General features: G+C 36.5%; 1 protein-coding gene across 4 annotated transcripts in view; it reads left to right on the forward strand.

Moving 5' to 3' along the window:
- The window catches only part of CCDC82 (coiled-coil domain containing 82), a 54,889-nt gene that overhangs the window by 18,976 nt on the left and 8,291 nt on the right, over nucleotides 1–27,622 (forward strand). The gene's annotated exons all lie outside the window — the stretch shown is intronic.

Here is a 27,622-nt window from a genome sequence, read left to right on the forward strand (position 1 = left end):
GATTCACAAGTGACTACTAGTCAGATATGCATGAAAAATGCATTGTCTTTGAAAAGAAAATTTGATGAGCTCAACTACACTCAAGGAAAAGAAGTGAGCCTGTCAAGCAGTAAGAATTGAAGCAAACTTATGGAACATTTTAAGCAAAAAGGACAGGAAGAAAGCCTCTAGCACAGAGGATATGAAGAATTTGTGATAAAACACAGACAAGAGTCACATAGAAGGAAAAGTCAGCATCAGTGGTCTGTATTAGTGTGGGTTCTTTTGAACAGAATATCATAGGTTATAGGAAACAGTAATTGATTAGGGTTATTTAGATTTGTAACTTTGTAACTCATTTTAAGCATATTAGTATCACAAGCTAATTTTTATTTCTATCTAAATTTTAAAATAACTACTTTCTTGAACTTAGGTCTTCTGAACTGTAAGCTCATAGAATTTAGATAGGATTAAGATCATCTAGTTCAGCCTTCTAATTTAACAGATGAGGAAACTGAGACCCAGCAATGTGAAGTGACTAAGATCATATAGGTATGAAGTAGCAGATCCTGCTGTCAAACACAGGACTACTGACTTCAATCCATTGCCTTTTCTACTCTATCACGCTGAAATCCTATATTCACAGAATAAAACTAGTATATCAGCCATAAATGGTTGGAACAATAATCAACTAAAATCATATTCTGAAAATAAGGTAAACGCACAGTTTAGTTTGAATTTCATCTGACAAAATAAATAATATAAATTCTGGTAGTAAAATTATCCACCATAATTTTTCATTGATAATTATCCATGTGTCCTATTTATTTACCAATTAATTTTTGAAACTGCTTACTGGACCTGATGATTTAAAAAGCTTCTTTTGGAATTATGATCTTATCTATGTAGGTACTTCTTTAAACAGTGCCAGTCTCAATCCACCCACATATTTTCATCCTGTCTAATTTTTGTCCTTTGAGTCCTCCCATAAACCCTCCCCAGAGTGGCCACCCACTTTGCTTGGGGACCTTCCTTTTGACCTTTTTGTGAGTATCCATGCAACACTTGGGCTTTCCATCTGTTAGCCCTCAGTTTCACTACATGACCATCCCACCTTATTTCCCTCCGTATTGCAGCCAATGTATGCCCATTGTGTATCTCTCCAATGTTTTTTGGGCAGCCTGCAATTTTGATTCTTTGAAGATTGACTCTATGATGTTTAACCAGATAGTATCATTGGAAGAATATTGGTGTCAAAAATATGGGTTTTTGGTTTTGGGGAAAAATCTCTTGAAAATGCTGAGTTGATTTTCCAGATACAATTAATCTATTCCTTCTGTCATGTTCAGATCTAGACTTACCTCGTTATTCATGTGCTTTGTCTGTCTAAAATACATGTTGATAGACCAACATTATGTTAAATATTAGTACTATCATGGACACACATGCAGATTACACTAATATATAAATACCTGTTTAGCAGGAATTAAAAGCTGAAAAAACAAAAGTCCTGAAGGTTTTGAAAAGGGTTTGAACCCAATGGGAAATTTTAATGCAAAAATAAATTTCTGACTTCAGGTTTTCATCGATTTTTCTACACTCACATGGCTAGTTTCCTTGTTCAAATCCTCATCATTTCTCACCAAGCATTTCAGTGGCTTAATAATTTTTCTCTTTTCTTCAAATCTCTGCCCTCTCCAGTCCTTCCTCCACACAGCTGGTAAATTGGTATTCGTAAAGCACATATCTGAAAATGTTACTCCCAGTCTCAAGAAGCTTCTTTGACTCCTTATTTACCTCTAGAATAAATACAGATTCCTTTGGTATTTAAGATTCTTCAGAGGCTGCCTTTAACCTATCTTTATAGAGTGAAGGTTCCTAACCTGGAGTTCATTAACTTTAAATGGCAAAAATGTGATAATAACTATGTTTCAATATAATTGACTTCCTTTGTAATTCTATGTATTTTATGCATTTTAAATCATTATTCTGAGAAAGGGCCATTAGGATTCATCAGATTTCCAAAAGGGTTCATGACATAAGAACCCATGCTCTACACTGATTTCATGTCTCCCCTCATGCACTCTGTGTTCTAGCCAAATTGGTGTACTTGATATTATCCATCTGTGATTATTTCATCTTCCACTTCTATGTCTATGTAGACTGTCTCCCGTGCCTGGAATGCTCTTTCTCTTCACCTCTTGCCTTTCCAAACCCCAGCTTCCTTCATTGCTTAGCTCATGTGACACCGCCTACACAAGTCATTTCCTTATTCTCCCAGTTATTAGATTTCCCCCTGACAAATTGCTGTGTTTTTATTTTGTATATAGTTCTCTGTGTACATTTCATCTCCTTTATTCTCTCTACCTAGTAGAATACAAACTCTTTGTGGGCAGGGACTTTTGTTTTTGTTTTTGTATCCCTGGCACATAGCAGCTTGTCACATGATAGGCACTGAATAAGTCTTTGTTAAATTGAATTCTGTCTTTTTTCAATTGATGGATCAAAAGGTAATATACTGACTTAGTGTAATATATTGAAAGCTTCTAGTTCTTTTGCCAGTGAAACTTTTGAGAGTCTTTCTGAGCATTCCACTCCCTGGATTACTATAGGAATTTTTTTATAATAATCTCTTTTTGTTATAAAAATTTCCAAAAAGTATCCATAAACGTAAGATGCCAATTTATGAAGGATCTTTATTCTACATAAGAATATCATAGGGGCAGCTAGGTGGCACAATGGATAGAGTACCGGCCCTATATTCAGAAGGACCTGAGTTCAAATCCAGCCTCAAATAGTTGACATACTTGCTAGCTGTGTGACCTTGGGCAAGTCACTTAACCCCAATTGCCTTGCCTTTCCCCTTCCAAAAAAAAAATACATTAAAAAACCATTATAGTACTGAATTAGTTAAGTAGTGGTGTGTGGCTGTTATATTGTGCAACTATGCTTTACTCCATTGATGACAGAGAAAAGGGAGACCTGCCATGCAGTTATGTAATAAATGGGAGAGAAAATTGGTGAACCAATTAGGACAACGAATTTAAAGTATTCTCAGAGCACAGGTCTATTAGAGTCATGCTTTCATAAGAATAATGAAAGTGTAGCCTGGATGTTCTCTGTGCTTGCACTGTTTTGTTTTTTTTTTTTTTACAGGAAGCATCATATTGTGTTCTCTAAAGTCATAGTTGCAAGGGATTTGGTAATGATGTTTGTTAGCTGACTGAAGAAAATTCTAGCCATGATCTTGCCAGAGATGGAGAATAAAAATGCTATAATTGTAGCCACAGTCAGTTTCCTTGACTTCTTTAAAGTAGCAGTGTAGCAGCATTTTAGAAGTCTGGTCATATATCTGCATTGCAAACTCTTTTAGTATGCCAAAACTGTCCATGGAAACACTGCTGTTGGCAATTGCAACAGCCTGCTTAGGATAATTTTCTATAACTGCTTTTGATTCAACACAAATAGTGGATAATTCAGGAGGTTTTAATTTAATTCAAGTTGCATAACAATAAAATCAAACTTTTTTACATTTACAAAACTCTCATATTATCACATTTGATACACATAACAATTTTGTGAGATAGGTAGAATAAATAATGTCCCCACTTGAGATTAGGTCTCTCAAGTCTAAATCTATTGCTTTTTATTTCCACAACATAAAGGAAATATTTTTATAGTCAATTTTTAAGTTGGAGAGAAGAGAAATAAAAATATTTTGCATTTCAGTTTCCTAGGAACAAAAGCATTCTTTATAGATAACACATTTCTTATTGATCTAATTACTTCCATTAGCAGCCTCCTGGATTAGATCTTTACCTATCCAAACTACTATTAATTTTTTCTATAAATATCACCTACACAGTGGTTACTGTTTTGTTTGCAGAATCTTGATAATTTTAAAATTTTATAGAACATAGTAGGTGTCTATTATAAAATATGCCCCTATTGTTGCATGTGTTTACATTTTAACATATGCTTTTTGCTTAGTACATGAGTTCAGACACTTTTTGCTTGTTACATGAATTCACATATTCTTCATTTCATGTCTCATGAACCACGATTATACTTAACAAAAATTTGAACTAACCATAGTAAAGCCTATAAGGTAAGGATTAGTTTAGACTAACAATACCAATGTAATATAGAGTATCTTCTGCTATATTTTGAAAAATTCAATAAAGTTAGACAAGAGATGTGGCTAGATGTAGTTTCCTTAGTTGTGACCCTTTTTGTATATTGAGGGGAGAGGAGAAGTTTGTTCTTTTAAGAGAAAAACAGTTTCATTTACCTTTCACTGTCGATTTTTAGTTGCTGATTATATAATATTCTCCCCCAATGTCACTCCCATTCCATCTACTAGTTTTGAATTTCACACAAGAATCAGGACAAGTCTATTTGTGACAATATATACCAGCAATGATTCTTGTTTGTTTCTCTGTCCTCTTTTGTGTAGTTTTTAAATTTTTCTTTGCATTTATAATTGCATCTTTTTATTCCATAGTGATCCAGATAGAATAAGATTATAGCTTCCCATAGACATTATTATTTAATATTTATTGGACATCAACGTGCTTTTATTTTAATACTAAAGAAGGAGTTTGACAAAGTCCTTATTTCTTAAAAATCTAAACCCAGTTTAACAATTTGATACATGGCAACAGAATTATACAACAAAGGGGGAGGGGTGAGATCTGTAATTGAAATGTAAAATAGTATACACTAATACTCAGTTAAGTCATAGTCACTGTAAGTAGAAGCTATAAATTTCAAAAATAACAGTTTGACTTTAAAAAATAGATCTCTAGGTCTCAAAAAGATGTTTTTCAAATTTAACATTTTAGTAAATTATAGTGTTTTTAATACAAAACAGTATATTTTACAAGAATTATATTCACAAATTTGGTATACATTTATACAAATAATCAGATTCCATAAATAAAAATCTCACTCTCCTCATCATTGCCTTCTATTGAAGATGGCTCATTGTAGCCACATTGCTCTCTAGTCTTAGGAGGGGACTATTTATTGAAATGTATTTTTGCCCTTTGTGATAAAAGGTTCATCACCCAAAGGTTGGCTACCAGGTGACAATTTTTTTCCTTTAGCAACCACAGATTAAAAATAAGTGGCTTTCATTAAGTGATATTATGAAGGGTGGCAGAGGAACAGGAAAGGGAGCAGAGAATGCTACAAATACTATCCACAGACATTGTTCATCACAGTGTGGACTCTGTCCAGTGACCAAAGGTGAACACACTACTGGAGAAGGTGCACATCATGCAGAATGACACTTTCCCTGTAAATGAAATCAATAAACAAGCTTTTTAAAAGTGATTGTCTTGTGCCAGCCACTGTACTGAGCATTGGAGATACAAAGAAAGGCAACAACAGTATAACAACTAAATTGAAGAATGTCAGGCTCTACTTGGAGAGGCAAATAAAAAAAAATCAGTGGGATTGGTTTCTATGTGCCAAAATGCAAGACATATTATTTCATGGGATATTTTGTCCTTTTGCCTTGCATTGCCCATCATGAATATAAGAAAAGAGACCACCATGAAAATAACTGCAATTTAAATGCTAAGATCCATTGCAGAGGATGAACAATTAGAGAAGTTCAATAAAGAACTTGGCAAGATCTTCCAAGTAAACTCAATATATGCCTTTCTACTTGGTAGCTTCATTGCAAAAATAGATAAAGGAGGGAAAGCTAAAACTTATTGGAAAATACATTTTGGGATTGAGAAATATAAAACTATGATAATCAGAAACTATATATCTATATGTTATCAATACCTGATTCAAGATGAAGTAGATAATACAGATTATAGAAAGCACCAAAGCACAACATAAAGAATTAAATTGACTATATTTCAACTTACTGAAAGTAGTTTTATTACAGATGCAGGAGTCATTTTGAAATCAGCTGACTGTACAATCAGGTTATAGCTAGTAGAGCTAAGATCAATTTAAATACTAAACAAGAAGAAAGAATATCACTGAGAACAACCTTTTTTGTTATTACCACAGCTTTATTACAGCCTGAATCAACAGCTGATCAACTCTTGAAAATGGAAAATGGACAAAATAAGAAACATAGATTCTGCCACAGTTTAAGATATATTATAAAAATAGTGTAAAAGACATCATCACAGACATGTATAACCAGAAAAAAAAGAAATAGATTAGTCACACTACTAAGATTGAAAGATAAGGAGATCTACAGTGCCACAATGATACTCACAAAATATTTTTGAAAGGCAATTAATTGGATAAATGTAGATGTTATAGAGGATTTATTAAAATACATGGACAAGAATCCATTGGGATGATGATTTGATTGGTTAGTGGTCTAAAATGGTGGAGGATGACAGCCCATTATAATGTCAGAAGTCACATATTTATGGCTACACAACTGACTGAGAACAGAGTAAATGGGAATCAGTAGACCTGTTATATATATATATATATTTTTTTTTTTTTTTTTGCTTTATCGTAAGGGGAGTTGGGGTTAAGTGACTTGCCCAAGGTCATGTGGCTAGTAAATGTTAAGTGTCTGAGGCTGGATTTGAACTCAGGTCCTCCTGACTCCAGGGCCAGTGCTCTATTCACTGCACCACCTAACCGCCCTGTTATATATTGATTTTAAGAAATGTACTATTAGTTTTGAATGAGATGTAAAACGGAGAACTAGATGGTTGCCATTATTTTCCATTGCCATAGAAAATATCCTTTGTAGAATGCCAGTAAAAGAATTCACTACTAAAGATGTGCACTAAAGCTATTTTTAATAAAATCCACTGGTAAAGATTGTTATAACTATCTACAAAGTGGGCGAAAAATATGTATTTTCCAAACTGTGACAAGCCTCCGAATAGGTAGATTGTTGAGTTAATTCATCATCATCGATATGTTTGTACACAGAGATAGGTATTGGATTGTGTCATTAGTATGGGGGAATACCAAGTGCTGGTATACTCTCTACCAATGCAGGTCAGCATCTTTTCCTAAAACATGTCAGTCAAACAATAAATATTAAGCAATTACTATGTTCCAAAAACTGTTCTGGGCCCTGAGAACACAATAAAGCAATCTGTACTAACAAGGAATTTGTGACAAGGACATATATATAGGACAAATATAAATGGAATAAAATGTGAAAAAAGTTTGAAAAGGTTCTTTGGAAGAGAAGGCTCTGAAAAGGGGATCAGGAAAGGCTTCATGTAGACGATTATACTTGAGCTTCATCTTAAGGAAAAAAGAGACTCTGAGGTGGAGGTAACAAAAGCATTTCTGTCATGGAGGACAGCCTGTACAAAGGCATGGTGATGGGAGGTGAAGGATCACAAAGTGCAGGAAAGGAGTAAAGTTCCATGAGGCTGGAAAATAATTTGGAGTTTGGTTGTGAAGGGCTTAAGTGAAAGCTAAACAGAGGCATTTATAATTAATTCTAAAGACAAAGGGAGACCAGTGGAATTTATTGATAGATATCTGCAATTGAGGAAAATCACTTTGGCAGCAGTGTAAAGGATGGACTGAAATAGGGAGAAATTTGGGGCAGGAGACCAATTAAGAGGCTTTTGCAGTTAGGCAAGAAGTGATCATCTGAACTAAGGTAGGAACTGTGTTAGTAGAGAGAAGAGGTTGAACATGAGCGATGTAGTGGGGAAAATAATATTTTAAAATTGATTGGATATATGGGGGTGAGAGACAGTAAAAAGTTGAAGCTAATGCCAGAGTTACAAATCTGAAACACTGAAAGAATGCTGGTGCCTTCAACAAAGGAAAATGTGGAAGTGGATTAGGGTGGAGGGTTTGGAGATACTGTTTTGGACATAGAATTTGACATGTCTCTGGGCACATCCAGTTTACGATGCCCAATAAGCAATTGGTAAGGTGAAATTGAAGCTCACAAGAGAGCCTGGAGCCAGATATAGATGGTAGGAGTAATATGTAGAGATTTTTATTAAACCCATGGGAGCCAATGATGTCACTGAGAGAGTGTAAAGTGAAAAGAGTAGGCTGCCTAGGAGAGATCCCTGGAGAATACTCATGATTGGAAGGCATAGTCTGTGGGATAATCAGGAAAGGAGGCTGAAGAACAGTCAGATAGGAAGAGAATCAAAACAGTAAGTATCATGAATGTCCAGAGAGGAGAAAGTGGTCAACAGTGTCACCTGCAGCAAATCGGTCAAGAATGATAAGGATTGAAAAAAGATAATCAAATTTTACATTGTTAACTTTGGAGAGAGCAGTTTCAGTTGAGAGTTGTCAGAAGTCAGAGTAGAGAGTTTAGGAGTAATTGAGAGGAAGTAAGGCAGTAAGGGTAGATAGCTTTTTCCAGGAATATGTCTGACAAAGGAGAGATATATAGGAGATATAGATACTGGGGAAAAAGAGGGTAGTATAGGAGATGGTATGGATGGATTTTGAGATAGAGACAGGGGGAAGAGGAAATTTTGGGAGCTCGAGGAAAAAAAGAAAAAATTTGGAAAAACTTTTGGGAAGTGGCAGGGGATGAGGTATAGAATCAGCTGGGGAAGAATAAAAGGATTGTCTGGATGCAGAGAGGGACCAGTTATAAAGATCATAATGATAATTCTTAGTTTGACTATAGATTCTTGGATATTTTATAATGAATCTTTGGATATAGAACAACTATTCTAGGTAAATATTTTTTTAGAGATCTAGGTGTCATGCTCAGTTGTAAATGATATAAAAGGATTTATTTCAAGGTAACCCAGCTCATGCTCTGTCTGGAGAATAAAGCTAGAAACATGATGGACTCTGGAGCAAACTCACATCTTATTTCAAAAATATAATCATTTGTAAAAGAAAGGTCAGTACCTAAAGAGTGATTCATCCTGGAAAAAAGCAGTGTTGACAAGTACAAGCAATTGATTCACCACCAGCATTTCTTTTGTCATCATTCTGCTTTGGGAAAAATAAGTGGAATGGGACTATTTTTCCTCCTTGGCTTCAAGAGACAGAAAAACTGACTGATTCTCAAAAAAAAGCCTTATTAATGTAATGTAATTTTAGAGAGTTTTGTGGAGTACTAAAAGAATTTATTTAGGGTCACTTAGCCAGTATTTACCAAAGGCAGGACTTAAACCTTGATCTTCCTGACTTCAAGGCCAGCTTTCTATCTACCACACAACACTATCTGCCTATGCAGTAGACTAGGACTAAATAAATTAGGAATGTGTTACCCAGACTACTATATGTAGTTGGATAATCTATTCAGCTAATTCATCAGCACTTTGTATCTTGGTCAAGTTCTAGAGTTGAGAAAATAAATGAAGTGGAGAAAGGGAGTAGATTGAATTGCATTTGGGAAATGTACAGCATTTTCTGGTCCCAAATTGTGATAGAAAGCACATCTTTTTAAAACTGATATTCTTCTTATGAAAACATATGGTTATGAACTATGGAACGTAACAGTATCCAAAGAACCAAAATTTTGATTAACCTTGAGGGCATTTGTGGGCATAAGTAGGCTACATTATATTCCCAATAATGACTCATATAAAAAGTGGAGCAAAAAATATTTCATTGGAGCAGCTAGGTGGTGCAGTGAATGGAGCACCAGCCCTAGAGTCAGGAGGACCTGAGTTCAAACTCAAACTCAAACACTTGACACACTTACAAGCACTGTGACCTTGGGCAAGTCATTTAACCCCAATTGCCTTGCCTTCCTCCCTCCAAAAAAAATTTTTTTTTAAATATTTCATCTAAGTAATAAATGTATGATGAAGAAAGGAACTAGAGCAGTCATGTATTGAAAGCCAGGGATAACTAATGGACATTCTGATTATTATAGTGGTACTGAAGAAATGTTAAAGGATGTAAAATGAATGCTTTCATCATGTTGAATAAATCACATATAGAGAATTTCTGGAGAAACATGCAGCATGAAAAGGCATGGGGGTGGCTAGGTGGTGCAGTGAATAGAGCACCGGCCCTGGAGTCAGGAGGACCTGAGTTCAAATCCTGCCTCAGACACTTATCACAAAAATTAGCTGTGTGACTTTGGGCAAGTCACTTAACCCCAATTGCCCTCCAAAACACACACACACACACACACAAAATTAAAAGGCATGAATGGTTTGTGGTCTGCATCCTTGAAGAGAGTAACTACACTGATGAAATCTTGGGTCTGTAGAAGTTTGGAAGTATGAATTTTTAACTCCAAAATTTATTATTCTAAAAAAAGGCTTTATTTTATTCAAATAAAAATAATTTCTATTTTCCACTCATAGAACTTCACAAACTATGTTTTTAAATTTTCATTTGAAAACTGTTTAAAAAATTGTACAAACTCTAAGAAAAAGCATAACTAAATGCCATGGATTTAAGTTGAAATTAATTAGTAATTTCTCTAGTTCACAAAAGTTTTCCATACATTTACAAGTGAGCCCTAAATCCTTTCTAATGGTGCTTTTAAAAATGGCTATGCTATAAGAAAGTTTGAATATGAAGCAGCATAGCATAGTGAAAAAAGTACTGGACATGGGAGTCAAAAAATCTGAGTTCATGTCCTGACTCAAATTACTACTGTGACCTTAGGGAAATGACTTGACCTCTCTGGCTTCAGTTGGACTAGATGAACTCTAAAATTTTAGAGATGTATACACATATCACCTACTAATTTAAATTAAAAAACCACAAAAGATTGAAGCAAAGGTAATTAACAATGAATATAAGAGTATGGGACAATACTCTAAGAATAGTGTCATTAGTGCTAAATTTCAGAACTAGGTAAGGCTGGGGTAGAAAGGCAAACACAAGATTTGGGGGAAGGAGAGGATCAAAGAAAGGAAAAGACTGATAATCAGGATTGATAGGACAACAGAGAAGGCACAAGTGCCCTGTTCTTATTTGCTTCTGAGAGTCGATGTGATGTGGTCTCCAAAGTGGGCACTTTGTACCCTTCATGGAGCCTTAGAATGACTCTATGCAATTCCTAACTAACCAGTGGGCAAATGGAAAGATGGATTACATCCCACCATCCCTGAAGTACCATTTGAGAGACTTATTTTAAAGGCATCACACCTTCACCCATTATCACCTAATACCCCCAACTCTGTGCAGATTTTCAGTCTTTTCCCTTATACTCCAAGAGTCAGTTCCTCAGGTAATTGTTACCTAACTATGACCCAGAAACCCACTACTATATCTGTTTTTGGGAAAATCCCCTTACTTCCCCCAAAATACCCAGATCCTACTCTCTAGTTCACCTCATGGTTTTAATAGGTGCCTCTTGGCTGGCTATGGGGACCAGGGCAATGATTAGTGAGCAAGATTTTTTTCTTCTTTTTGGAGGGGGGAATGCAGGGCAATTTGGGGTTAAGTGACTTGCCCAAGGTCACACAGCTAGTCAGTGTTAAGTGTCTGAGGCCAGATTTGAACTCAGGTCCTCCTGACTCTAGGGCCGGTGCTCTATTCACTGCTCCACCTAACTACCCCGTGAGCAAGATTTCTATTTCCTCTTACCTTTTCATTTTTCAGTAGGACAGTGAGTTGCAGAAGATATATAAGGATGGGTGAGTTGTAGTCTATATCACACAGTCTTTATATCTTTTATCCCAAACTCACTCCCCATCTTATTTCCCTTATATTTGTTAAGATATCCTTCCATCTCTCAGATTTACAATGTTAGAGTCATCCTTTACCCCACTCTCACTCACCCTGCCATATCCAGTTGTCAAATAAGAAACATCTTATTATTTCTAGCTCCATAGCATCTTGCTTCTTTTCCCTTGTCTCCTTCTACACAGCACTACCTAGCAGTCACTCTCATTGCCCCTTATCTAGACTATTTCAATAACTTCATAATTAGTCTCCCTGCCTCAACTCTCTCCCATCTCCAATCAATCCTCCACACAGCTACTTAAATGATACACACCATTCTGCTGTCAGTCCCCTATTCAGTAATCTACTCAATAAAATAAATACCTTTGTTTGGCATTAAAAACCCATCACAATATGGCCCTTTTCCTACCTTTCTACCATTATTATATATTACCACTCCCTGTCCTGTATTGTAAAGTTCAGCCAAACTGGCCACCTTATTGCCATATGACATTTTCCATCTCTGTGCCTTTTCAATGACTGTCCGCTGTGCTTGGAAAATATTCCTCAGTTCTGCCTTCAAGACCTTTGTTTCCTTCAAGGCTCAACTCAAGCATCACTTTATATATGAAGTCTTTCCCAATCCCACTTCCCTGACTTCTAGTGACCTCCCTTCCATAGTACCATGTATATATTCTGTGTATGTTCATTTATGGGCTTATCCTCTCCCCCCAAGAGTATAAGCTCCTTGAGTGCAGGCAGTTTACCTTCTGTCTTTGCATCTCTGACACCTAGTGAAATGTCTGGCACAATACTGGTACTTAACAAAAACTATTGATTGGTTAATTGTTGAAAGGAATTTCCAAATCAATGGGATCACAGATGAAAGTGTGTTTAAAAGGTTTATCTGTTTGTTTTCAAGATCTGGAAGCTTATCTAAATTCTTAAGTCTTGAAACAAAACCATGGGAAGAATAAAATGTGTTGAAAAAAGATACAAAAAGAGGCAATAAATTTCAAAAAGGCTTCATGGATTCTAGACTCAAATATTGGGGGGAAATGCAACTATTTCACCATGAAATATTTATTTGGAAAATGCTACCAAAACAGATAAACAAACTCCAAAAAATTTTTCCAGGAAAGATTATGTATGCCAACATTTTCTCCACACAAACATTTGCTGTGTGCTCCTGGGACTGAACTTAAAGATGTGTTATACACTTTTCTTTCACACAAAAAAAAATGTTTCAGGGAGACCAGGTAGCACAGCGAGTAAGAGCACCAGCTCCAGTGTCAGGATGACCTGGGGATCAAATCTGGGCTCAGATACTCAGCACCACACCCAGAAATAACTGGCCATGTAACCTTGAGCAAGTCACTTAACCCCGATTGCTTTAAAAAAAAATGTTTCCTAAATTTTCTGACCTTTTCTCTAATGACAAGTGGCGTCAGTAGCCTATGACCTAACAGAATTTTGAAAAAATAGAAACATTGAATATGTCCCTTCAAGATAAAGGTGACATTTTAAAAAATATTGATATCTTCTTTTTATATTTATTTTTGTATATCCTTCCCTCACTCAAGTATCTATACCTTATGACAGAAATATTTTTAGAGGAGGGAAAAACAGGCCAGCAAAGCTAAGCAAAACATCCATAGTTACCTTCCTCTGAGAAGAGGGAAAGACAATATATTTTCATATCCTTTATTCAGTGTCCAACTTGGTCATTATTACACAGTACTCTATTTCCTTGTGTTTTTGTTTTTTAAATTTAAAATGTCATTGTGCATCCTGTTTTCATAGTACTGCTTACACTTTGCTTCATAATTCTTCCCCTTGCCTCCCTATGTATTTGTTTCTTATGGTAAAGTACCATAGTCTTTGTATCCCTTCTCTAGTACATAGGCATCTATTTGGTTTGCAATTCTTTGCTACTTTAAAAAAAAAGTGCTGCTGTAATTATTTTGTTAAATATTAGATCTTTCTTTTTAATCATTTCCTTAGGAAAATATACTTAACAGTATTAGAGAGTGGGTCAGAAAGGAAAAGAGAAAGGATCAGAGAGTGTAAACATTTTTAGTCAGTGTCTTAACATAATTCCAAATTTCTCTTGGCCATGATTGGACCATTTTAAAACTCCATCAACAAGTAATAGTGTGACTCTTTCCATAACCCCTCCAAACTTGACTATTGAGATCTTTTGCTGCCTTTGTTAATTTTCTGCATGTGAAGTGAAATCTCAATTGTTTTTATTTACATTCCTCTTAATAATTTGGAATAATCTTTCATATGGTTGTTAATGGATTTTTTAAGCTTTATTGCTGTGTTTTGTTTTTACTTTACAAATATTTACCCTCTGTGAAAGGTCTCTTCTAACAAATTTATGTAACACTAACAATGCAATAACCTCATTTGAAAGTGCACTGCAGCATTCTACATCTTCTGTAGCATCGACACCCTCCTCCACTTAATTGTTTTTTAAATGGTTTTTCCAAGTTAACAAAAATCTATTTTCTCTTCCCCTCACCTTCTACCTCATTGAAAAAGAAAAGGAAAACAAATTCCTTATAACAAATACTCATAGTCAAGCAAAACATATTCTCTCATTGGCTGTGTGTATGTATGTATATGTATGATAATAATAACTTTAGTGCTTCTTGGGCCAGGCATTGAGCTAAGAACTTTACAATTATTATCTCATTTAATCCTCACAGCAACTCTGGGAGGTGGGTGCTATTGTTATTATCCCCATTTTACAGAGGAGGAAACTGAAGCAAACAGGTTAAGAAACTCACCCAGCTAGTAAGTGTCAAGAGGCTAGATTTGAACTCTGGTCTTCCTGACTCCAGGCCCACCACTCTATACACTGTGCCACTTTATATTTGTCTCATTCTGTACCCTAAATCCATCTATATTCTTTGACTCAATAATTCCTTACAATTAAGTTATTTAATTTTTGATTTATTTGACATTTCTTAGTGTTTATTTAATGATTTTTATTACATAGTGGTCAGTAAAAGGTACATATAATATTTCTTCTTTTCTGCATTTGTATGAGGCTTTTAAGTGCTAAAACCTAGTCAGTTTTTGTAAAGGTGCCTTGCGCAGCTGAGAAATACGTAAACAAACTCCTTTTTATTTCCATTCAATAATCACTAACGTCTCCATATATTTTGCAGTTGATTTTTTTCTTTCTATTTACTTGGAGTTTTTTTTTGTTATTAAATGTAAAGAAGAGGACATAATACTATCACAGTAGAGCAATTTTTTTCTCAGAATAAGGAAAAAAGCAGAAAACTTCATAGTACAATATCATGAATCATTTGGTTGAATATAAATAGTTGTTGCTGATATTTTTCTTTTTTAATTATTTATTTTAAACATTATTTTTAAATTTTGAGTTCCAAATATTCTCCCTTCCTCCCATCCCTCCACCACTACTGAGAAGGTAAACAATATATCAGTTATACATGTGAAATCATACACAGCATATTTCCATATTAGCCATATTGCAAAAAATAAAAAATGAGAAAATTGTACATCAGTTTGCACTCAGAACTTATCATTTCTCTCTCTGAATGTGGATAGCAATTTTTATTGTGAGGAAGAACTTTTATAGTGAAGGGGAAATGGTGGGGGGGCTAATGGGTAATGCTTGAATGTCACTCTCATCAGAATTGGTTTAAAGAGGGAAGTGTATGCATATACATTCTCATTCTCTCTCTCTTTCTCTTCCTCTCTCTATCTTTCTCTTCCTCTTTCTCTCTCTCCCTCCCTCCCTCCTTCCTTCTCTCTCCCTCCTTTCTCTCTCTTTCTCTCCTCCCCCCCTTTCTGGTACAGAATTCTATCTTACCTAATAAGAAAACAATAGGGGAAGGTGATAAGAGATAGAGGGAGTGGGAGAAATCATAAAAGGGAGGGCAGCTTAAGGGAGGCAGTGAAGGAATAGGATAAAATGAGAGAGAGAAAAATAAACAGAAGAAAGTAGGATGACAAATAATGTACAATTAGTCATCATAAACTGAATGTGAATGGGATGAACATCCCATAAAACAGAAGTGTATGGCACAGGGGTGGGCAACCTGCTGCATTGAGGCCACACATGACCCTCTAGGTCCTCAAGTTTGATTGAAGTCAAACTCTAACCCTAAATTTGTTCTTTGAAGTCAAAGGATCATACTTAAGGAGCTACAGGGCCACTGGCCTCGAGGCTGGAGACCTAACCCCCTGGTATAGCAGAATGGATTAGAAACTATAATCCAACAGTATGCTGTGTACAAGTGACACACAAAACACAAATACAGCTAAAGGATTGGAGCAGAATGTATTTCAGCTGAAGTAAAAAAGATAGGGGTAAGCAATCATGATCTCAAAAAAAAAAGCAAAACCACTTCTAATCAATCAGGAAAACTCCATTGCCTTCTGGATTATCATATTCCAAGTCCTCCATTCCTTTAATGAAGAAGCTGCTAAATCTTGTATGATCCTGACTGTGGCCCCATGTTATTTGGATTGTTTCTTTCTGGCTACTTGCAATATTTTCTCCTTGATCTGGGAGCTCTGGAATTTGATTATAATATTCCTGGGAATTTTCATTTTGGGATTTCTTTCAGGGGGAGATTGGTGGATTCTTTAAGTTATTTTACCTTCTGAATCTAAGATGTTAGGGTAGTTTTCCTTTATAATTTTTTGAAAGATGATGTCTAGGGGTAGCTAGGTGGTGCAGTGAATAGAGCACCAGCCTTGGAATCAGGAGGACCTGAGTTCAAATTTGGCCTCAGGCACTTAACACTTACTAGCCATGTGACCTCTGGCAAGTAACTTAACTCCAGTTGCCCTGCCTTCCACCTTCCAAAAACAAACAGACAAAAAAGATGATGCCTAGGCTTTTTTTTTTTTTATCATGACTGTGAGGTAGTCAGACAGTCTAATAATTCTTAAATTACCTCTCTCCTCCTTATCTATTTTCCAGGTCAGTTGTTTCCAATAAGATATCTTTTCTATTTTTTTCATTCTTCTGACTTTGTTTTATTGTTTCTTGAAATCTCATGGAGTCTTTAACTTCCTTCCATATGCCCAGTTCTATTCTTTAGGGATTTTAATGAACTTTTACACCTCCTTTTCTATTAGGGCAACTCTATTTTTTAAGGTGTTATTTTCTTCAGAATTTTTTTGTGCCTCTGCTGTTTGTTATTATTCTATAAGAGAATTCATAGGAAAGTTGATCCATGATGCAGACTCTATGATTTTAGTCATTTTCCAGTTATGCTTGACTCTTTGTGACCCTATTTAGGGTTTTCTTGACAAAGATACCGGGGTCATGAAGATTGGACACAACTGAAAAACAACAAAAAATTATTGAGGAAGTAACTGCTTCTAAGTAACTAAGTAATTCTAAATAACTCACTCTGTGTTGAAACCATTTTGAAAGTGAATATTTGGAAATGTTTCCATCATTATGTGAGTTTGTCAAAAATTTTTTCCCAAAAATGATGTTACCTATAAAAAAATTATAAAAATTCTCATATCCATCTGCTTGAAAAACTTAGAAACAGAATATTCTAACCTGTTTAAAATTGTTTCCTTTCCTATTTCTTTCAAACATGTCCACTTCTCCCCATCCTCTTAAAAAATTATTTTACTATACATCACATCTTAGTAATGCAATAATTGAAAAATACAAATACCATCCACTTTAAATACACTTAGCAAATTATTTTGCAATAAGTACTCCCCATTCACTTCTAATAAAAGTAATAAGAACATACCTACCTCAGCAAAACAGTGCTATGGTCTTTATCCAAGAAGGACCCCTGCTCCTCTGCAACTACAAGTACTAATACTCCTCTTGGCCCTGGAACTATGATGAGTGTCCCTGCTCCCTTGTTAGTGATCATATTTGCTTCTTTCTTTCAGGAAGTAAATAAGTAGCATGATTCATCTTCATGATTTTGGGACTTATAGTTTATCATTACATTGATCATAGTTCTAAAGTCTTTCAAAGTTGATTTTCTCTATTTTGTTTTCGTCATATAAATTATTCTCCTAGTTTTGCTCACTTTACTATCAGTTCATAGCCCTCTCAATTCTCCGTGAAAATGTCCTTTTTGTCATTTTGTATGTGACAACTATTCTATTCTGTATGCTACATTTCACTTAGCCATTTTCATATAGATAGACTTTTCCTTAGTTTCCATTTTTGGCTACCACAAAAAAGAGCTACTAAGATATTTTGTACATATAGGCCCTTTTCTTCTTTTATCTCTTTGGAGTATAGTTGGATCAAAAAGTATACACACTTAGATGGCAAGGTTCCAATTCTTTTGCAAATGGCTGGACCATAGCCCCACCAAAAGAGCATTAGTGTGTCTGTTTTCCCACAGTTATTTTACCATTTGTCATTTTCCTCTTTTGTCATCTTTGCCAGTTTTGGGAATGAGTTTGAAACTCAGGGTTCCTTTAAATTGCATTTTTCTAATAGTGATTTAAAACATTTTTATATAGTTGTTGGTAGCTTAGATTTATTCCTTTGAAAACTGCCTGTTCATATTCTTCAACCATTTATTTATTAACTTCCCATCCTTAAAAAAAAAACAAAAACCTTCTCTAAACCCTACCAGATTATGAAGCTATTATCTCTCTTCCCTTCAGCAACCAGACTCCCAGAAAATGCTCATCATCTCCAGTTCCTCTCCTCCTATTGACTCCTCAACACTTGCAGTCTGTCTAATCTCACCATTCAATTAAAACAGTTCTCTTCAAAGCTACTCTAGTGGTCTCTTAATAGCCATATCTAATGATCATTTTGCAATTCTCATCTATCTTGACTTATCTGCTGTATTTTGCACTATTAACTACCTGTTTTCAAATGAGAAAATATTTGTGAAGTATTTAGCACAGTGTCTGGCACATAGTAGCTACTTTATAAATGCTTGTTCCTTTCACTTCTTTTCACCTTCTCTTTCTTCCCATATATCCTACTCTCTAGGGGGTACTGGAGTTAGCATATAGATTGTTAAATTTTCATCGTTGGCATTACACCTCAGAAATTCAACTACTGTGAATCAGGACTTGATTTATTGTTTTGTTGATTATCTAGATTTAAGAAAGTGATGGGGAAAATGTTAATAATACAAATTAAGCTGAAAGTGTGAGGGAGGCAGAGCCAAGATGGTGGGGTATGAAGAAGCATTACAGCAAGCTTCTTCCCCTTTCCCCCACCAAAAAAAAAAAAAAACCCTTCCAAACAGATCTAGAAAATGTACCATACTGAATCCAATGGGTGGATTGGTTTTGTTGTTGTTGTTTTAAGTTACAGTGAGTCATTTTTTCCAACCCAGGGTGGCTCAGGGAGACAATCTATAAGGTCTGCAGACGCTAGGGTCAGGATCTGACTAGGAGCCAAGGACCATGTGGAGCATTTTCTAGCACTCAGGGAGAGGTTGTGCCCTAGGGCAAGAGAAAGTCCCAGACTCATACCAGGGTACAAAGTTCAAGGTAGGAGAACTGGTACCTACTGGAAATTTTGTCACTTAGTACACATTTCTGGGTCACAGATCCAGGGCAGAGGAGGGGAACTGTGCTAAGGGGTGATCTTGCTGGATGAGGAGTTGTGATTGGCAAGTGTATCCAGAAAGGATAAAGTTCAGAAGCAAACAGCTGCTGTGTGTTTCAGATCTCAAGGGCAGAGGAGGGTCTCATTTCCAATTTCTAGATCAGTATGCAGCCTGCAGAGGAATAACCAGGGCTGAAATTCCAGACCAAAAGGGAGACTGCAGTTCTATCACTTTAAAGTAGCAGACCTCCCCAACTGATTGAAATGGAGGGGCTGAATCTAGTAGTAATCTACTGTTGTGGAGACCCAAACCTGGAAGATCACCTTTCAATCAGAACTTGCCTTGGATCAGACCACTTTGAGGTTACTAAAAACTTACAGGTCCCTAGCCCTGAGCTGTGCCCAAGAGTCTGGAATTAAATAATGCTCAGGGCCCCAATAAAGGATTAACAAAGCCAGTTCTGACCTTCACTACAGACTAACACAGAGACTGACCCTAAAATCAAGTCCAAAGTCACAAAGTAATGTAAGTCTGAGCAAAAAAATAAAATAAAATAAAACAAATCCCACCAATAAAAGTATTATGGTTATAAGAATGCTCAAGTCACAAATCAAGAAGAGAATGAGTCCAAAACATCTGCAAGCAAGCCTTCAGAGTAAAACACAAGTTGGACACAAATTCCTGGAAGAAATAAAGCAAGAGTTTTAAAAGGATTTTTTTCTAAAGAAATTGATAATGCTAGAGGAAAAATAGAAAAGAAACAAGAACTATGGAAGAAAGAATGGGAAAGGTAATTAACTGCTTAGCACAAGGGGCACAAAACTCCCTGAAAATTAAATTGGACCAAATAGAAGCCAATAAGAAATATTTATTTAAAAGTCAAAAAGACTGAAGAAAATAAATAGCAAAATCTGGAAATCAAAGAGGAAAAAAATTAAGAATCATAGGACCACCTGCATGCCATGACCAAAAGAAAGAAAAAAAAGAAAAAATCTATTTCAAGAAGTCTTGGAAGTAGAAACAGGACCTCCACGTGGCTCCAGCTCCCCCTCCAATTCATGTAAAAGGGGACTCTGAACAAACTTTGGAGCTACAGAACCCACAAAATGACACAGAGAAACTAACCTCCTGCTGAGGACAGCCCAGCAGGTTGGCTGGAATCGGCCAGGGCAGCGCTCTGGGAGCTGACCCCAGCCGCACATGAACCAGAGGTTTTAGCCCCAGGGCAGGCCTGACCAGCTGCAGGTTGGAGGAACTTCAGATCAGCAGCAGCTGTGGCTATTTCCAGAATTATTAACACATAGATGCTAAGGACAAAGTGAGAGGTCAGTGCAGTGTGGACTTTGGGACCCAGTAGTTGGGAGTGCCTTGGCTTTTGCCCCCAGGGCAAGAAGCCACTGAGGAGCCTCCGCTGAGCAGCCATGTGGCAGCTTCAGCCCCGGCCTGAAAACTGTAGGGGGACAAAGTGACCAGTCAGAGCAGTAATTGCTCTTGCTTTAACCTGCTTGGATCTGGATTGAGGTCTAGGGTGGAGGTTCTGGGGTGTGTGACCAGCTTCCAGAGCATGTGGAGGCTTCAGAGAGGGCACCCTACCAATACCTCTGGCAGCTGAGAAAACCCCAGCATTTGGAACAAAGCTCCCCTGTCTGGTGTCCTACTCAAAAAGCCCAAAAGTCAAGTAATTGAGTGGCAAAATGAGCAGGCAAAGGAAGCAAACCAAGCAAAGGAATCCAATATTAGACTTTGACTCCTATTTTGGGGACAAAAAGGATCAAAGCATGGAACAGGAGGAAGACAATGGAGTTAGAACTACTCTACCAAAGCTTCCAAGAAAAATACAAGCTGGTTACAGGCCATAGAGGACTTTAAGAAGCAAATAAGAGAAGTGGAAGAAAAATTGGGAAGAGAAATGAGAACAATGCAAGAAAATTATGAAATGAGAGTCAACTGCCTGACTGAGGAAAATCACACCTTAAAAAATAGACTAACTCAAATGGCAAAAGAGGCTCAAAAAGGCAATGAGGAGAAGAATACCTTAAAAAGCCAAATTTGCCTGATGGAAAAAGAATCTCAAAAGCTCACTGAGGGGAATCATTCCTTCAGAATTAGATTGGAGCAAAATGGAAGCTAGTGACTTTATGAGAAATCAAGATGCTGTTAAACAGATCCAAACAAATGAAAGACTAGAAGGCAATGTGAAATATCTCATTGGAAAAACCACTGAACTGGAAAATAGATCCGGGAGATATAATTTAAAAATTATTGGACTACCTGAAAGCCATGATCAAAGAAAGAACCTAGAAATCATCCTTCAAGAAATTCTCAAGGAAAACTGCCCTGATGTTTTAGAACCAAAGGGCAAAATAGAGTTTGAAAGAATCCACCGATCACCCCCTGAATAAGATCCCCAAAAGAAAACTCCTAGGAATATTATAGCCAGGTTCTCGAGTTCCCAGATCAAGGAGAGAATATTACAAGCATCCAGGAAGAAACAATTTTGAATATTGTGGAAACACAATCAGGATAACACAGGATCTGGCAGCTTCTACACTGAGGGATCAAAGAGCTTGGAATATGATATTCCAGAGGTCAAAGGAGCTGGGATTAAAACCAAGAATCACCTACCCGGCAAAACTGAGTATCATGTTTCAGGGGAAAATATGGTCGTTTCAGGGGAAAATATGGTCATTTCAGGGAATAGAGGACTTTCAAGCATTCTTGATGAAAAATCAGAGTTGAATAGAAAATTTGACATTCAGATACAAGAAGCAAGAGAAGCATGAGAAGGTAAACAGGGAAAAGAAATCATAAGGAACTTATCAAAGTTGAACTATTAACATTCCTACATGGAAAAATTGTAATTGTAGCTGATGAAACTTTTTTCAGTATGAAAATAGTTGAAGGGTGTGTGTGTGTGTGTGTGTGTGTGTGTGTCAGAGGGTATATGGGCATATGAATACATATGTGAATGTGTGTATATATGTTTACAGGTATACATAGATAGAGGGCACAGGACCAATTTAATAAGAAGGGATGATACTTAAAAGGTGAAATCAAGAGAGAAATATAATGAGAGGAGATGGGGAGAGACAGAATGGGGTAAACTATCTCATAAAGAAGAGGCAAGGGAAAATGGTTACAATGGAGGGGAAGAACAGGAAGGCAAAAGAGAATGGGTCAACCTTATTCTCATTGAATTTGGCTCAGGGAGGGAATGAAATACACACTAAATAGGGTATCTCACCCTACAGGAAAGTAGGGGGGAAGGGAACGAGAGGGGGGAAGATGGAAGGGAGGCAAGCTGGGGGGGAGGGAAGTTGGAAGCACCCACTTTTGAAAAGGGATGGGATCAAAGTAGAGAATAGAACAAATGGGAGGTGGGATAGGAGGGAGGGAAATATAGTCAGTCTTTTACATTATATCTACTATGTTAATGTTTTGCATTAGCTACACATGTATAACCTATACTGAACTGCTTATCTTCCCAGTAAGGGTGGGTGACAAGGGAGGAAGGGAATGAATCTGGAATTCAAAGTTTTAAAATCAAATGTTTAAATGTGTGTATATATATATACATATATATAATTATTATTAATACTATTTTACATGTAATTGGGAAGTAGGATATACAGGCACTGGGGCATAGAGATCCACCATGCCCTACTGGGAAAGGCTAAAAGGGTATGGGAGAAAATATGGGAGAGAGCAGATTGGAGGAGGGGATATCCTGTGGGACTGCTATTTTGGGGTGGTGGGTAGGGGGAAAACGGGGAGAAAATTTGTACCTCAAAATCTGGTGGAAATGAATGATGTAAATCAGAAGTTAATAAAGCATTTGGGAAAAAAAAAAGTCTTAAAAAACTGCCCAGATCTCTTAGAACCAGAGGACAAAGTAGAAGTAGAAAGAATATGCCCATCACTCCTTGGGGGAAAAATCCCCCAAATTAAAATTCCCAAGAACATTATAGACAAATTCCAGATGTCCCAGGTTAAAGAAAAAATACTGAAAGCAGCCAAAAAGAAAGAACTCTATTACTGAGGACCCATACATGATTTAGTATCACACTTGCTTTAGCAACCACCACAAAGAGAGATTAGAAATTTTGGACAATATAAGTAAAAGATACAGACTTACAACCAAGAATTACCCAGCAAAACTGAGAACAATCTTCTTGTTTAGTCATTTCAGTCATAACCCCATTTGGATTTTGTGGCTTTTTTTTTGTTTTTTTTGGCGAAGATGCTGGTTATTTTCCATTTACTTCTTCAGCTCATTTTGTAGTCAAGGAAACCAAGGCAAATAAGATTAAATGACTTGCCCAGGTTCGCAGTTAGTAAGTGTCTAAGGTCAGATTTGAACTCAGGTTTTCCCGACTCCTGGCCCAGGGCACTATTCACTACAACATCTAGCTAACACCGGGGGAGGGGAAGGAGGGGAGGTGTAGAGAATGAACCTTTAATATAATAGAGGATTTTCTGATTTTTCTGGTGGAAAGATAAGAGCTGTGTAGAAGCTTTAAAATTCTAACACAACTGAAATACAAAAAAGTAAACATGAATGCCTGACAATAAAGCACTAGGATAAACTGTTTATATTAAATTATAGAGATGATAGATACTTTTGTGTCCTCTGAACCCTGTCATAATCAGGGGGCATTATTTTTGGTCCCTTCAGTTGTATCCAACTCTTTGTGACTCCATTTGGGGTTTTCTTGACAAAGATATTGGAATGTTTGCCATTTCTTTCTCCAGTTTATTTTACAGATGAGGAAACTGAGGCAAACAGGTTAAGTTATTTGCCCAGAGTCACACAGCTAGTAAGTGTCTGAAGCCAGATTTGAAATCTTCCTTACTCCGGGCCTGTCACTCTATCCACTGTGACATCTAGATGCTCCTATCAGGGAGCATAGAGGGAATCTAATTGACAAGACATAGGGGTGGTCCTATTTTGTCTCTATGACTTTAAGAGAAAAATGAAAAGAGGAAAAAGAATACATTAGGAGGATGGGAAGGGAAGGAAAGGTTAAGGGAAATTATCTCACAAAATCAAGGTATACACATAGACATGTCTCTAAACTAGGAGGAGGGAGAGATAGGAGGAGCAGCTGATACTTGAACCTTATTGTCACCTGAACTGGTCAAAGAGGGAAGAACACACACACACATACACAGCTGAGTACAGAATACAACTCAACAGGGAAATAGGAGGGAAAGAGCAGAAGAAAGAAAGGGGAAAGTAGATTAAGGGAGACATTAGGACCAAGCAAAACAAACTCTAGGATGTATAAAATTATAATTTTTCAAAGTAGCAAACGAGAATCTGAGGAGATGCCAGTAATTGTGGAAGGGCTGAACAAGTTTTGTTATATAAATGTGATGGAATGCTATTACATTTTGAGAAATGTTGAGAAATGGTTTCAGAGAAACTTGGGAAGATTTTTATGAATTGATGTAGAGTGAATTGGACAGAACCAGAAAAACAATTTATACAATGACAGTAATATAGTAGAGACTTTGAAAGAATTAAGGACTGATCAGTGTAATGACCAACCATGATTCCAAATGATTAATGATGTTACCCCCCCTCCTAATAGAGAAGTGAAGGAAGGCTTCAGAATACAGAATGAGACATAATATTCTCGGACATGGCCAGTGTGGAAATTTTATTTTGTTTGACTATACATGTTTGTAACAGGAGCTTTCTTTGTCATTCATTCTCAATTGGGGTCAGGTGGGAAGAGAGAGAGGGAAGGTAGATTTTTGCTGAGTTAAAAAAAAAAAAGGAAATATTTTTAAAAACCTTAAAAGTTTGTTGGGTGCATTTTTCCTCACATGTTCATTAAAATATTTACCAGCACACTCCTGCTACTCCTTTTTCTGGTTCTACTACCTATTCAACTGTTTCTTTCCTCCCGCTACTCCTTTTTCTGGTTCTACTACCTATTCAACTGTTTCTTTCCTATTTTCTTTGTTGATTCATTATCTAGATAATACCTCTTACTGTTGATGTTTCCCTTGGCTCTAAGATTCCCAACTCTTCTTTTATCTTCTCACTCTTTGTTGGGGACCATATCAACTTCCATGAATTTAATTATCTTGCCAATTCTGATGACTCCTAGATTTACATATCTAACCTCAGTCTCTCTCATAACCTTCAATCTTGTATCACCAATTGCCTACTTGATATTTTATTTTATTTTTTTTATTTTTTATAAGCTATCAGGGTTAAGTAACTTGCTCAAGGTTACACAGCCAGTTATTTCTGGGTGTGGTGCTAAGTACCTGAGCCCGGATTTGATCCAGGTCATCCTGACACTGGAGCCTGTGCTCTTACTCACTGAGCCACCTGGACACCCCTAAGCAATTGGGGTTAAGTAACTTGCTCAAGGTTACATGGCCAGGTGTTTCTGGGTGGGTGCTAAGTGTCTGAGCCTGAGATTTGATCCCCAGGTCATCCCGACACTGGAGCCAGTGCTCTTACTCGCTGTGCTACCTGGCCACCCCTCCTACTTGATATTTTAAACTGACTTCCTTGGATAATCTCAAACTCAAGTTTATCTAAAGCAAAATTCACCTCATGCCCAACCCCAAACTCCTCTTCCAAACTTCCCTCTTTCTGTCAAAGATACCATGAATCTTCTAGTCTCCCAATCTCCCACGTTCATATATTTGGTATTAGCCTTGACTCCTAAATCTAGTCAGTTACCAAATCCTAGTTTATATACTTGAAAAACATATGTTGCATCTGACTCCATCTCTATATGTATACAGCTGCTACCTAAATTCAGGCCCTTATTATCTCTCATCTAGATTACTGCAGAAGCCTCCTCTTAATTATTCTCTTGCCTCAATTCTCTCTGTAGTTCAGTGCATCATTCATATTACTGTGTAAGTGCTTTTCCTCAAGAATAGATTGTGCCATGTTATTCTCCTACTTAGTCAACTCCAGTGGCTTCTTATTGCTTGTAAAATCAAATAGAATCCCATCTGTTTTTATTTTAAAGGCTCTTCACAACCTTGCCTTGACTCATCTTTCTTGATTCATTGTACATTGCTTCACTTCCTGCATTCTGTGATCCAGTCAAACTGAACTTCTCTCTGTTATAGTACTCCATCTTCTGTCATATTTAGAATGCACTTCTTCCTCACCTCTGCCTCATAGAATTCCTCTCCCCTTAAGATGTGACTAAAGGGCCATCTTTTACATGAAGTCTTTCCTGTAATTTCTAGTGCTTTCAAACTACCCCATATGTAACTATTTTGTATTTATTCTGTATATCTTTTTACATAGGCATGTGTATATGTCCCTGTTGTTTCTCCCATTACAAGTTCTTTGCAAAAAAGGATTGTTTGATTTATTGTATGTATCCCTAGCACCCAGCACAATGCTCAGCTCAGTGTTTAATAAATACTTGTTGAATAATTGATTCCAAATGAGTTTCAGTAGTATTTGAATTCATTTATTAAAAATATAAAATTCAAGACTTTTGAACTCATATGCAAAAATAACTGGTTCATTAAGATAGATATTTTTAACTTAATTTCAAGAAAAACCCTTGAACAGTTGGTAGAGGGGTTGAAAAAAAATGAGTATCATGTTTTAGAAAGCACAGCCAACAATGTACTTCTTCCATTTGAAGCTACATGTCTTGGTGAAACATCATTTTTAGCCATGATAGCCAGTAAAACTAAATATCAAAATAATCAGAATTTAGAACCATATACATGTGTAGGGATAGGAACAAGAACTGAACGTGTGATCTATTGATTTAGAGAATTCCCTGATTAAAAAATAAAAGCCCTCTAGCAAAGCAGGCTGTCACTTTCTCTACAACTTACTATCTTACCGAGTTTCCTAGACTAGTAATTTATAAATAAATATGTATATGTTAAGGATACATGCTTTGGGGTTTTTTTTAACTGTTAAAAGTACATGAGCAAAAACGTTTGAAGAACATATTTAGTTCTAAGTGCCATGTTTTAAGAATGACTTTGCTGGTGGTACTTTATGTAGAGTAAGCATGAAGCAGTCATAGATTTTCCCTCAGCATTAGAAAGACCTCAGTTCAAGGCTTGCTCCTGACACATGCTGTACTTGTCACCCTGGGCAAGTCGTTTAACCCTTCAGTGCCTCAAACACTGAGGGAGGGTCCAGATTAGCTCCATGGATGAAATCACAGATTTGTAAAAAAAAAAAAAAAATGTATACCCACAAGCATTTATAACCTATGCTTAATTTTCTTAATATCCAGTCTTTCTTAATCTACAGTTAAATGCTGTTAATTCAATAAAATAAAATTTGGCTAACTTTTAAAAATGCATTGTAGCATCATGGGTAGTGCTTTGCTTTGAAAATGTGGGTTCAACACTTAAATCATTGAGCCAAGTCACTTTACTGCTCTGGGCCCTAGCCAGTTTCCTAAAAACTCTCTTCTGTGGTGAGATATATTAATAGGAGGATTTCCTTCACTTATAACTTTATAGAAGAAATCACAAATCCTCCAAATATT

The sequence above is a fragment of the Petaurus breviceps genome, unplaced genomic scaffold (genome assembly GCF_028583685.1).
Source record: "Petaurus breviceps papuanus isolate PSGF00001 unplaced genomic scaffold, PetGlider_PUasm1.0 91133, whole genome shotgun sequence".
NCBI classification, from domain to species: domain Eukaryota; kingdom Metazoa; phylum Chordata; class Mammalia; order Diprotodontia; family Petauridae; genus Petaurus; species Petaurus breviceps.